The sequence below is a fragment of the Lissotriton vulgaris genome, chromosome 4_1, assembly GCF_964263255.1.
Source record: "Lissotriton vulgaris chromosome 4_1, aLisVul1.2, whole genome shotgun sequence".
In the NCBI taxonomy this organism is placed as follows: domain Eukaryota; kingdom Metazoa; phylum Chordata; class Amphibia; order Caudata; family Salamandridae; genus Lissotriton; species Lissotriton vulgaris.
Genome location: NC_141691.1, coordinates 1338407427 through 1338420400, shown reverse-complemented (window position 1 = coordinate 1338420400; position 12974 = coordinate 1338407427). Strand labels below are relative to the sequence as shown.

Sequence of the window (12974 nt, the reverse complement as noted above, 5' to 3'; positions counted from 1 at the left end):
CGCCGCAAGGGGCCCAAGTGGAGAATAAGCAAGCATCTGCCCAGAGTTGCAGAGTGTGAACCCGTGAGACGAGTAGGCACCGGCATGAGAATTCTCGAGTCCATGGAAGCATTTAAGCCCAAGACCCACCGAGGTGGGGAATCGAACCCAGGTCCAGGACCAATCTCAGTTACCGGGACTGCCGCCTCCAACCCCTGAGCCACACTGCTCCACCAACATGGAATGCTCCACGAATTTGCGGGACCTCCTTGCGCCGGAGCCGTGGCAATCCTCCCTGTATCTTTCCAAATCATGTATACGTGCCGCCGGAGCGAGCACTGGAACAACCGCGGGAACCCAGCAGCAAAGCCACAACTCCTCCGCTCCAGAACCAGGCCTGCACAAGGAGGCAGGCCAGCCGACAAGAGCCGGCTCAACACCGGCGCCGAGAGCGGGGGACCCAATCACTGTACGGGAAGATCCGGGATCGGCCAGGAGGCTCGAATCGCCAGCTCGGCCAAGGAGGGGGAACCCGGGGCGGAGGATCCCGCCGGGAGCCAAAAACAGGAATGCCCCAGGACATGCGTGGCAACCACGCGCGGGTGCCAGGCACATCACCCCAAGACAAGTCCATGCGCAGCTGGGCCGAGCACCCAGGAGCACCCCGGCCCTGCCCAAGCGAACCCAGCCGAGGACCCGCGAAATCAGAGGGCACGGGGGAAACGCGGACATCAGACCGAAAGGCCACGCGAAAGACCGGGCAATAAGGACCCGGAAGGAGGAGCAGAACCCGGGCAGGAGGGCCGAGTCCCCCTCCCAGAACCTCTCCACCGGAGGCAGACCGAGCCGAGGCACCAGGCGCCGAAACACCACCGGGGTCAGGGCGAGACAAGGCAACGAAGGGAATTCCGACACAGTTGAGCCGCCGCCACAGAGCCGGACCCCGGGGGAAGGGTGGCCCGAAGGGACAGGACCGGTGACACCGACCCACCCAGGGCGACTGACCCGTTTTACGGAACGCCCCACGAATAAGCGAGACAACCTTGCGCAGGGGCCACGCCAATCTCCTCCGAAGTGTTCCAACATCTGCACATGAGTGGCCGATGCGAGCACGGCCAATACAAGGGGACAACGAAGCACAGGTGCCAAGGCGGCCGGCCAGGAGGACTGCCAGCAACCCCCGAAGCACGAGGAGCTGCGAGACAGCCGGAGATCCCAACGACCCCCAAACGCCCCGGCCAAACCCCCCCGAAAGAGCCCGGGGGAAGAACCGGGACCAGGCACACGCCCCCCGCAGGAGGACAAGCCCGAGACGGGGGCCGAAGGGCCCACCGCACATCGTGCAGGGAGTCGACGGGGGAGAGACACCGCTGACAAGACGTCTCACCCACGCAAACGACGAAGCCGAGAAGGACCAAACGTACACCCAGGGAACACCCAGGCCCCCTACCCGGCGAAGAAGCTCCACCAGGCGGGGCAGGAGCCCAGTCCCCACCCATAGGCCCAGAAAAGAACCACAGGCGAGACAAGGTACGGGGAATGCAGAAGGAACGCCATACGTCCATTCTTATAACATGTGCAGCCGAAGCGAGCACCACTAACTGTCCGAGGAGGAGGATCCCGCGGAAAACCGCAAGACCGGACACCGTCGCTCTGGAACCCCCCAGGCACTCCCTGAGGGGCCTCCACTCTCGGGCACCCACAATGTGGAGGACAGGCAGCCTCAGCGACGTGGGGGCCCTCCTGGCGAATAAGCAAGCAATTGCCCCGAGTCGCAGAGTGGGACTCCAAGTCAGGAAGAGGCACCGAGGCGAGGATAAACAGGACGTTGGAATATTTGAGCCCCAGACCCGGCCAGGCGGGGATCCCGGGCAAGACCTCCGCCTCAGGGTCCGCTGGCCACAACCTGGCGGGCGACCACCCGCACAGGGGCCATGCTAAAACGTCTGACGCGTAAGCGACCCAAGAAAAGCGCACAACACCCCCTAAGGGTCTCAAGGCGCCGGAATGAATGCCCAAAGCCCCCTCCACCCGGCATGCCCAGGCCGCCCATCCGTGGACCAACCAGGCCCGACCCAGCACATACACTGAGAGCGAACGAGACCAGGCGCCTACAGGGCGGAACGGCCCAATGCCGCAGGGGTACCCTCAGGCACCCCCAGAGAGACGCCCCTCAGGCGGAGGCAAGGCTTCCCAAGCCTCGTGGGGGCCGTGCATGCGACAACAACACGCCATCCGTGCACAGAAGCCCGTGGCAGGGGACCGTTACTACAGCCCAGGCCGGATTCGAACCCCGGCCTGTGAGGGCCGTCCGCACCGAAGGCACAAGCCCACGGATCAAAAAAAATGCAGCCGCAGCGAGCCCCTCCGGAAGGGGAGGCTCCCACGCCGGTGACGGAAGAGAGGCCAGGACAGAAAGAGGCAGATTACGGCCACCTGTAGTGTAACGCAACAGGTACCGTCCACGGGGGAAACACGGGCCCCCCGGACGACTGACCCCCCGAACGCGCTCCCAGGCGCCGGGAAAAAACACCTTGCCTCAGCAGAGTCGCCCTAGGACGGCAGACTGCGGATCCGGTGGAACCGCCAGCAAACACACCTCACCGCCCCTGCAGGGACGGACCCTTCGTGGGGGCAGGCCCACCAATGGCAAAAGCCTCACCTGCGCGTTCTAGCGCCTCGGACCCTTCTCCGGGCGTCAGCCCCGCTCCGCGTGCCGCCGCGCCTGCCGCCTGCAGTCGAACCAGCAGCCCCGGTCGATACAGAGGCCGCACCTGTCCGAGCGACGCCCCGCCCCCCAAGAGGCGGGAGACACCCGAAGCCAATCCCCGCGCTGCAACCAGCTGCGGGATTCAGGAAGAAAACCCCGTCAGGAGGCGGAAGCGACCAGCGCCGTTGAACCGAGGCTGCAGACCAACACCCGTACCCGACCAGCCGAGCCCCGAGGACCCGCCGACCGATAAGGTAGGTGCTGCAAGGCTTCGTAAAACCGAAGTACCCTAGTAGTCAACGCAATACGCAATTCTGTATGAGGAGACCAGAAGGCTCAGCCTCACAGAAGCTCAAGCCCTCTCGAGTCTGGCGTCTCAGACCCACGCCGAGGCTCACTACCCCGGCCAGGCGCAGCGCAAGGTCAGGAAGCGCGCCGCTGACACGGGGATGCAGCCCCGTGGCAGAGCGAATGCGTCGCATCTGCCACGCGTGTCTCGGAAAATGACTGAAAACAAGGCAGGCAAACATACGTCACACACCGAATGGTGAAAGTGAATCCCAATCACGCAGACATTGTATCGACTGCCTCTCCCCCTTTGCAGGGCTAAGCCAGCATACGTGTGTCAACGAGACCCAGCGTCTATCAGGCGCTCCAGGGAGTGCAGGAGACTGTACATTTTTATACACAGAGAAGCTCAGGAAGCTAGGTCACATAGCACGTAGTGTTCACTGAGGCGCCCTTTGGGCCAAGGCATGTGAATGAATCCCCACCCGTAAACGGGCGTATAACTCCATAAGTCCACAAGCAAACCACTCGGGACCCAATATGCCCGGCATCCCTCACACTCAGGGGGCTGTCGTACAGCAAGGGAAAAACCTGGAATCACCCAGGGACACATGCCCAGAAAGCAACCGGAGCCCCAGTACACACCGGAGAACCCCCAGCGCCGGACCCAAAGCCCACTTATTGGCCAGGGCCCATTAGTAACGACCTGGGGATACACAGGGATGCCCAAACACCCCATATCCCCCGCCGCCCCCCCCCCCCCCTGTAAACCACTGGCATGCTATAGCAGTACCTAACCGGCCCCACAGGACCGGGGGAAGGAAGAGGGGGGGGTATTTTTAGGCATAAGGCACTCGAGACCGCTAGAGCAGGTCCTCCACCCTAAACCCCAAGGGCCAGCTCACGCCGGCCCATCTTACCTGAACAGTGCTCTGGAGAGAATCGTGCAGAACAAAAAAAACAGGCTGATTGGTTGGGCCGGCCCGCCTCTTATAGAGGTCAGGTGGGACTGGTCGGCCATGTTGGGAGGGGGTGGGAGGTGGTTTCTTTTTGCTTTGGAGGGTTCTGTTGTGGAGCTAAAGCTCACTATGTAAATCATGTGGCGAGGAAGACTTACGAGGAGGTAATGAGGCATTACAATCAAATTGCTTCGAGGTTATACTTTAAAAATCTATTTTTTTTAAGGCTATTGATGAAGGTTAAGTATAAAATTAACAAGGATAAAAATTAAGAATGCAATTAAATGCATTTTATGAAGGGTGTATTCAGGGTCATAAATCTGCTAATGGTGAGCAGTGAGATGCAATTAGATTTTCTATTACAGATGTTTAATCCCTCTTAACATATAAGAAAACGTGTGATTTTGATGATGATGGTTCTACTTATGAACTTAACTGTTTCGCAGTTCAATTTTAATTTACAAAATATACTGATGTTTTATGTGAATATGAGTGATATCGGAAAACTGTGATAAAACCTCAAAACAAAATTGATTTCAAAGGACACTAAGGGGCATATTTAGAGCAGAATGGAGAAGTGTGGCGTGAAGCAAAGATTGCTAACGGCACAATTCTCCATTCTGAAAACGCAGGGATGTGCCGTATTTACAAGAATGCGGCGCACTCCTGCGTAACGCACTGAGTTCAGCTACCCAGAACCAACTCAGGCACCCTTGCATCATAGTGCAATGGTGTCTGCATTGGGGGGAAGATTGTTTATGTTCAGAAAGGTCACCCTTCCTGCACATAAACAATCTTTAAATGCCGTTTTGTACCTTCTATGTTTGCTGCTTAATGCAGCACACAAAGAATTTGCAAAATTGATTTTTTTTTAAATGATTGTTTATGTGCAGGAAGGGGGATCTTACTGCACATAAACAATCATAGGCAATTGGCTGGTTCTATGTGTGTTGCACAAGACAGAACACATGGAAACAACAAAAATGAAGAGAAATAAAGCACTTCTCCTCGTTTCGGCTGTTGAAGACCAAATTTTCCCTGGTCTTTATTTTGGCGCTGCCTCCTATTTACGCTGTAGGGGGCAGCGTTAAAATCAATGGATTTTGCAGGGAACGCCAACCACAACACCAATTGCCATCCCCTTTCATGCTAAATACATTGTGAAAGGGGGCCTTCTTTACAAATTAGCGTTACGCCACTTTAAAAGATGTAATGCTGCCTTGTAAATAAAGTGAGGGTCCTATTGCCATCACATCGTCTGTGGTGGTTATAGGGGCTTGTAAATATACACCTAATAACCTTAATTCGATGTCAGTCTGATAGACTGTCCAACCGACACAGTCACAAATACATTCTGCCTGAGTAGTCTGCGATGTCTCCGAACACTGTATTATGATGTATACAGAGCAAAATTCCAACCGCCTTGGTCAGAGATGATCCTGACCCATCTACGTAGATCAGAAATGAGTCAGATCCAACCGCTTCTGTAGGAAAGTCTGTCCCATAGGGATTCCGATAACGAATATGCATCGGTCGTCCCGCAGACCAAATTATGATGCATCCAACGCAGTTTCTGAACCAAGGCAGTTTGTGTGCCACATGGCAAGTGCAAAATAGAAAAAATCCGCCCAAATAATATAACAAGCATAGTCAGCACCAACAAAAAACATGTCAACTTAAAAGGTAGACAAACCTATCATACCATCTATTAAAAAAAAACAGACCATGTTCCTTTGCCAACACAATACTGACGAGAGAAGTAGGGAGCTCTTTCTTCAGTCATTGCTGTCAGCCCTGCACCAAACACTCATGCACTACAGGCACATCACTACCTGCACATATCACTTTTTAGGTTTAGATTCCTTTCTTAGACACACCTTTTAATTCACCTTCACAACACTCACCCTCACTATGTTAAACAAGACGCAGCCACATTTTACTGATGAGGAGTTGACAGTGCTTGCTGATGAAATCCTTAAAGTAAAGCCACATTTATTCAGGACCCTAGTCAAACAGACCGCCATCAGCCAGAAAAATCAGATGTAGAACAGGATTGTCAGCAAGGTGAACACCGTAGCCTCTTTCCTGTGCACAATGGATGATATCAAAATGAGGTGATAAGACGTCAGATTGAGCGTCAAATGTTTGGCCCGCAAATAATACTGGTCAGCACAACAGACTGGTGGTGGCCCTCATGTACCACCTGTGCACTTTACTTGCTGGGAGGAGAAGGTGCGTGCCATCCTTCTGCCGGAAGGCTTATTTGGACTACCTGATGGAATGGAGTCTGGGAAGTAGGAACATTTCACACAAGTTAGCAATGACACTTCATCTCTGTATTGGTTCCAGTTAGCAACATTGATGAAAACCTCCCAAGTATTGCCATGTACACACTTGTCTCAAACTCACATCAAGGGCTACTGCTCCAAACACCATGCAGCAGTGTTAGCTATCTCGCCAGTGCATTTCCACTCACTGTCAAGAAAGATAGTTCCAGATAGGCTGGCTAGGTTGGGTGGGAAGGTGTATGTAAGACAGGTCGTGATATTATTTTATTTATTATATATTATTTTATCAATTTATAGGGCGCAACAGCTACCCAAAAAGGGTTTCCCGGCGCCTAGACACAGCTAGTTTGAGGACAGGTAGAGAGGGAGATGGCTGTTGAGTTGTTTATTGTTCAAACAGCCAGGTCTTAACAAGCTTTCTGAACCTGAAGTAATTTTCTTCCTTTCTGATGCAGGGGGGGAGCGTGTTCCAAAGGGAGGGTCCTAGATAGGCAAAGGATCTGCCACCTATTCTTGTACGTTTGAACCTTGGTACGCAGAAACAGGCTGCCGTCTGCGACCGAAGGTTTCTCTTAGGAGCATAGAGGTAGGCAAGAGTTTGAAGATATTTAGGCGCAGTACCCGCTTTAATTTTGAACAAATAGTTCAGGGCTTTAAAGCGGATTCTGCTTTCGATCCTGAGCCAATGAAGATTCCGACGATGGTTCGAGACTCCGGAATGCTTCGGAATATTGCAAAGTAGCCGGACCGCAGCGTTTTGCACTAACTGCAGTCGTCCAATCACAGATTTGTTTGCACCCAAGTACAGAATGTTGCCGTAGTCAAGCCTTGATGTGATGAGGGCATTGACTACGGTCTTTTGCGTTGATACAGGCAGCATCCAGAGGATCTTCCTCAACCATTTAACTATGGTAAGGCATAGGCCGGTTACTTTACTTGCCTGTTTGTTCATAGATAGGGAGTTGTCCAGTATAAAGCCCAAATTGCGGGCGTGGGTCACTGGGGTAGGAAAAGTGCCCATCTGGTCAGGCCAGTGTACGGGATTCCAGAGATCTTGATCTTTTCCCAGGATCAGTATTTCGGTCTTGTCGCCGTTTAGTTTTAACTGGTTTTTTGTCATCCAGTTCAGGATTTTTAAGAGTCCTTCCTTAAGTAGCGAAGGGGAGTGGGGACAAGATTCAGAGAGGGAAAAGATGATTTGGGAGTCGTCGGCGTAGTTCATAAGCATAAGACCTGATTGTTCAACTAGGTCGACAAGGGGTTTAAGATATATGTTGAAAAACAAAGGGCTTAGAATGGACCCCTGAGGCACTCCATGCGATGCAGGCAGGGTGTCTGAGACGGCTCGTGAAGATGCAATCTGGAAAGTTCGGCAAGCCAGGAAGGATCTGATCCAATCTAGTGCCTTTCCTCGTACGCCATTTTTATCCAGCTCTTTAATAAGAGTTTCATGGGAGATGGTGTCGAATGCCGCACTTAGGTCCAATAGCACTAGTGCGACTGTCTGACCCTGGTCGAGAAGCTTTCTGATATGTTCAGTAACTCCGAGTAGGGCGGTTTCTGTAGAGAAACCGGCTCTGAAACCAGATTGTGAAGAGTGAAGCAGAAAGTTTTCTTCTGCGAAAGTGGCTAAAGCAGAGTGTACATGTCTCTCTAAACATTTCGAAAAAGCAGGGAGCAGAGATATAGGTCTATAGTTGGCCAGTATTTCAGGGTCTGCAGTCGGCTTTTTCAGAAGGGGCGTCACCATGGCATGCTTCCATAGGGCTGGAACAGTGGCGAGGTCAAGGGAAGAATTTAGGAGATTAGCAATGATCTCTAATGCGTGGTCATCCAGTTTTTTAATGATTTTAATGGGGATGGGATCTCTGGGGGAGCCGGATTTGACGGTTTTAAGAATTTCCTTCAAATTATCTGTCGAAAGAGCAGGCCAGGATTCCAGTACGTTTTCACCCAGAGGAGAAGGTATTGAAACAGAGGGAGGGGAAGGTTCTGAATCAGTGTTTTTTGCCTTGATATCTAGGATAATTTTGTCGATTTTCTCAGTAAAAAAGCATGCTAACGCCTGACATTGTTGCGTGTTTAAAGGGGGTGCAGCAGCTGTAGTGTGTGCACCAGCCAGTTCCTTTACTTTAGAGAAAATAGTTTTGGGCATATTTGTTGCTTCTACAATAGTTTTTGAGACAAAAGCAGCTCTTGCTTTTGTACAGGCAGTGTGATAAATATTCCTGGCTACTAGGTAGCTTTTTTTAGCATTGGGGTCGTAATTTTTGCGCCATTTGCGTTCGAGCGCTTTGCATTTGGATTTTTCACTCTTTAGGCTATCATTAAACCATGGAGCCGGGGGACGATGTCTACTCCCTTTTGTGCAAGAAGAGGGCAGACATTTGTTGGCTGCGTTGCTAAGCCAGTTGTATGCTTCAGTTGCGAAGCTATCCATGTTAGAGTTTTGGCATGGAGGTTTTTGTTTTAGTGCCGAGTTAAGCACTTCAATATCCACTAGCTTCCAATTTTTTTTGTATGAGCAGTCAGCATTTTGTTGCAAACTGGGGGAGGGTGGAAAAGTGATGCTGAAGTTGATAAGATGGTGGTCAGACCAGCCAGAGGGAGAAGTGGCAATACAGCTAAGTTCTTTGATATTGGTTATTATGGGGTCCAACAAATGGCCCGCTATGTGCGTAGGGCTGGAGTTTATCAGGGACAGATTAAGAACCTTTAGATCTTTCAATAGGTTCGAGCATGAGGGGATGGAAGGATCTTCTAGATGTAGGTTTAAGTCACCCAGCAATGAAAAGTTACTTGATGCCATGTAGTAAGGGGTAATAAGATTAGCAAATTTGGATACCCATTGAGAGGAATTGCCTGGTGGTCGATAGATCAGAAGACCAGACATTGTAAAATTCTTGTTCAGGGAGATTTTGAAAAGACCCCCTTCACAGTCTGGAATATCTACAGGTTCCAGGGTGCATTTTAGTTCTCGGTTGAAGATGATGGCTATCCCACCACCTACCTGTTTGTCCCTGTCTATTCTGACAATGGCGTAGTTATCGGGCAGGGCAGTAGCAACATCCGGCCCTGTGCTGTCATGCAACCAGGTCTCGGTAAGAAAGAGGGCACTAGGATCTTTTTCGGCAAGGAGGTTAAATATGTCATGTTTATGTTTGGGCAGTGATCGGCAGTTTATGCTCTAAAACTCATAATTCAGCGGCTCGATTTTACGCAGTACTTTGCTTTTCCTGTGTCTCCTAGATGGGTCGAGATGGGGTTGACAAATCGTGGTGGATAAATGACATTCGGGACAGTCGCGTTTTCCAACATTGTGGAGATTAAATATAGGGCACCTTGGATTTGGGGTAGGGCGCAGCGCTTTCAATTCGGATGACGATTTTACCAGCCTTGAGGATGTAGGAGGAGTGGGAGCCTCGGCCTTGTGCCCCGTCCTGGCACGGACGGGCACAGACGGGCTAGTCTTTGGTGTGTCTTCGGCGTGCTGAAGGTGTGCCCGCTGCGCTGTCGAGTTGTGAGCATGGTAATGAGGTGGAGGAGGAGTGGGCGTGGCTAAAAGCGATGGGCGTGGCCCGAAGTCACGTGGGAGCTTGACGCTGAAAAGGGATATTGATCTTCCCTTTCAAGCGCTCGCTCTCTAACACAGTTTGCAGTTTTTAAAATCACAGAAAACGAGTGTGCAGTAACAAAGAATAAAAGCAAGTTAGACAGTAGAAGCCCCGGCTTCCGCCTCAGGGTCCTAGCAGGTCAAAACCGGCTGCTTGCTCAGCCCGGCGTTTTGTACTTCCTGGGTGGGCGTGGCTAAAAGCGATGGGCGTGGCCCCAAGTCACGTGGGAGCTTGACGCTGAAAAGGGATATTGATCTTCCCTTTCAAGCGCTCGCTCTCTAACACAGTTTGCAGTTTTTAAAATCACAGAAAACGAGTGTGCAGTAACAAAGAATAAAAGCAAGTTAGACAGTAGAAGCCCCGGCTTCCGCCTCAGGGTCCTAGCAGGTCAAAACCGGCTGCTTGCTCAGCCCGGCGTTTTGTACTTCCTGGGTGGGCGTGGCTAAAAGCGATGGGCGTGGCCCCAAGTCACGTGGGAGCTTGACGCTGAAAAGGGATATTGATCTTCCCTTTCAAGCGCTCGCTCTCTAACACAGTTTGCAGTTTTTAAAATCACAGAAAACGAGTGTGCAGTAACAAAGAATAAAAGCAAGTTAGACAGTAGAAGCCCCGGCTTCCGCCTCAGGGTCCTAGCAGGTCAAAACCGGCTGCTTGCTCAGCCCGGCGTTTTGTACTTCCTGGGTGGGCGTGGCTAAAAGCGATGGGCGTGGCCCCAAGTCACGTGGGAGCTTGACGCTGAAAAGGGATATTGATCTTCCCTTTCAAGCGCTCGCTCTCTAACACAGTTTGCAGTTTTTAAAATCACAGAAAACGAGTGTGCAGTAACAAAGAATAAAAGCAAGTTAGACAGTAGAAGCCCCGGCTTCCGCCTCAGGGTCCTAGCAGGTCAAAACCGGCTGCTTGCTCAGCCCGGCGTTTTGTACTTCCTGGGTGGGCGTGGCTAAAAGCGATGGGCGTGGCCCCAAGTCACGTGGGAGCTTGACGCTGAAAAGGGATATTGATCTTCCCTTTCAAGCGCTCGCTCTCTAACACAGTTTGCAGTTTTTAAAATCACAGAAAACGAGTGTGCAGTAACAAAGAATAAAAGCAAGTTAGACAGTAGAAGCCCCGGCTTCCGCCTCAGGGTCCTAGCAGGTCAAAACCGGCTGCTTGCTCAGCCCGGCGTTTTGTACTTCCTGGGTGGGCGTGGCTAAAAGCGATGGGCGTGGCCCCAAGTCACGTGGGAGCTTGACGCTGAAAAGGGATATTGATCTTCCCTTTCAAGCGCTCGCTCTCTAACACAGTTTGCAGTTTTTAAAATCACAGAAAACGAGTGTGCAGTAACAAAGAATAAAAGCAAGTTAGACAGTAGAAGCCCCGGCTTCCGCCTCAGGGTCCTAGCAGGTCAAAACCGGCTGCTTGCTCAGCCCGGCGTTTTGTACTTCCTGGGTGGGCGTGGCTAAAAGCGATGGGCGTGGCCCCAAGTCACGTGGGAGCTTGACGCTGAAAAGGGATATTGATCTTCCCTTTCAAGCGCTCGCTCTCTAACACAGTTTGCAGTTTTTAAAATCACAGAAAACGAGTGTGCAGTAACAAAGAATAAAAGCAAGTTAGACAGTAGAAGCCCCGGCTTCCGCCTCAGGGTCCTAGCAGGTCAACACCGGCTGCTTGCTCAGCCCGGCGTTTTGTACTTCCTGGGTGGGCGTGGCTAAAAGTGATGGGCGTGGCCCCAAGTCACGTGGGAGCTTGACGCTGAAAAGGGATATTGATGGGAGATGTAGTCATTGCAAACACTCCTCATCCCACCCAGCACAACCAGCCTACCTGGAGCTATGCTTTCCTGACAGCTTTTGGAAAGTTCTGGCAAGATGCCTGACACTGCTGCGTGGTGTTTGGAGTGCAAGGTTTAGATGTAACTTGTGCTCAAGTCTGAAACCATGCATCAGTGTGAGCTATCTTGCTGCTACACTTCCCCTCATTGTCAGGACACCATTCTTCCTAGTGGCTGGTGTGGCTGGGTTGGAAGGTGTGTGTAGGATAGGGAGATATAGTCATTGTATAAACTCCACCGCCCACACAGCACAACCAGCCCACCTGAAACTATGCTTTCCTATCAGTGAGTGGAAATGTACTGGCAAGATGGCTGACACTGCTGCATGGTGTTTGGAGGACAAGAACTTGATGGGAGGTGTGGGCAAGTTAGACATCAAACCCCTGTGCTAGCCATCTTGCACCTACACTTCTGTGGTCTAGATATAAGTCTGGCAGTTTCTGAGAAAGTTCACTTGCCTGCACTAACTGCATTATTTTAGGATCTCCCCATCTCTCTGCTGCTGTCCACATTCTCTGGGAGTTACACTGTCTCGCTGTACAGGGTGCAGGGCCCCAACCTTCAAAGCTGAGGAACTCAAGGTGCTGGTGGACATGGTGCTGCCCCTGTACAGGCAGCTCTATGGCACACCAGAGGAGCAGGTGAGTGATGATCAGACAGCAAAATTAGTTTGGGGTTTGCAGTGTTCACTGCAGGAAACGGTGGTGGGATTTGAGAGGCTGGACCAAGAAGTTCACAAGAATCCAGCTGGGCCTGTGTTCTCCAGGCAGGAGGGGTACGCACCACACCTTGACCCCCCTAATGCTATGCGTCCTGGTGGTTGCCTATCCAGACCTAGATGGGCAGTTGAGAGCTAGACAGCAACAAGGAGGGGGTGAGTGTGTACCTTTTTGCACAACATATTAATCCATGCATGTGCGAGTATCTGAGCCTGTGAATCCCTGTTATAGGTTGTGAGATGCACAATACCACTGTTCAGTGTTAAAAGATACATACACAACAAATTTTGAAGATGCATGGGTATGTCCGTTTCATCGGGGATTTGGGAGTCTAAAATAGTCAGGTTATTGCCAGTAGGGCCATTCCATTGTAATATGAATGCATGGGAACACCATGTGCAGGGAGATGACCTTCAGTATGTTTTGTTATTGCCCAACATGGGTCAGAACATCATCAAGTGTTTGGCCTATTCTCTGTGTGGCCACAACAACAATGTAAAGTAAATTGATGTTGGCTCACTTAACTGTGAAATGCCATGCTACAAATCCAGGTAGCAGGTAATGTCCATGTTGAGGGCTTGGTGATTAGTGTTTGTCAGTGTGGCAA

The 12974-nt window shown here is 51.4% G+C and overlaps 1 non-coding gene across 1 annotated transcript; it reads right to left on the bottom strand.

The window, feature by feature from the left end:
• Positions 1-211: 211 nt before the first annotated feature.
• On the bottom strand, positions 212-318 carry LOC147723951 (U6 spliceosomal RNA). Its single transcript, XR_015295407.1, has one exon. It is a non-coding gene; the product is annotated as a U6 spliceosomal RNA (small nuclear RNA).
• Between the last annotated feature and the right edge of the window lie 12656 nt (positions 319-12974).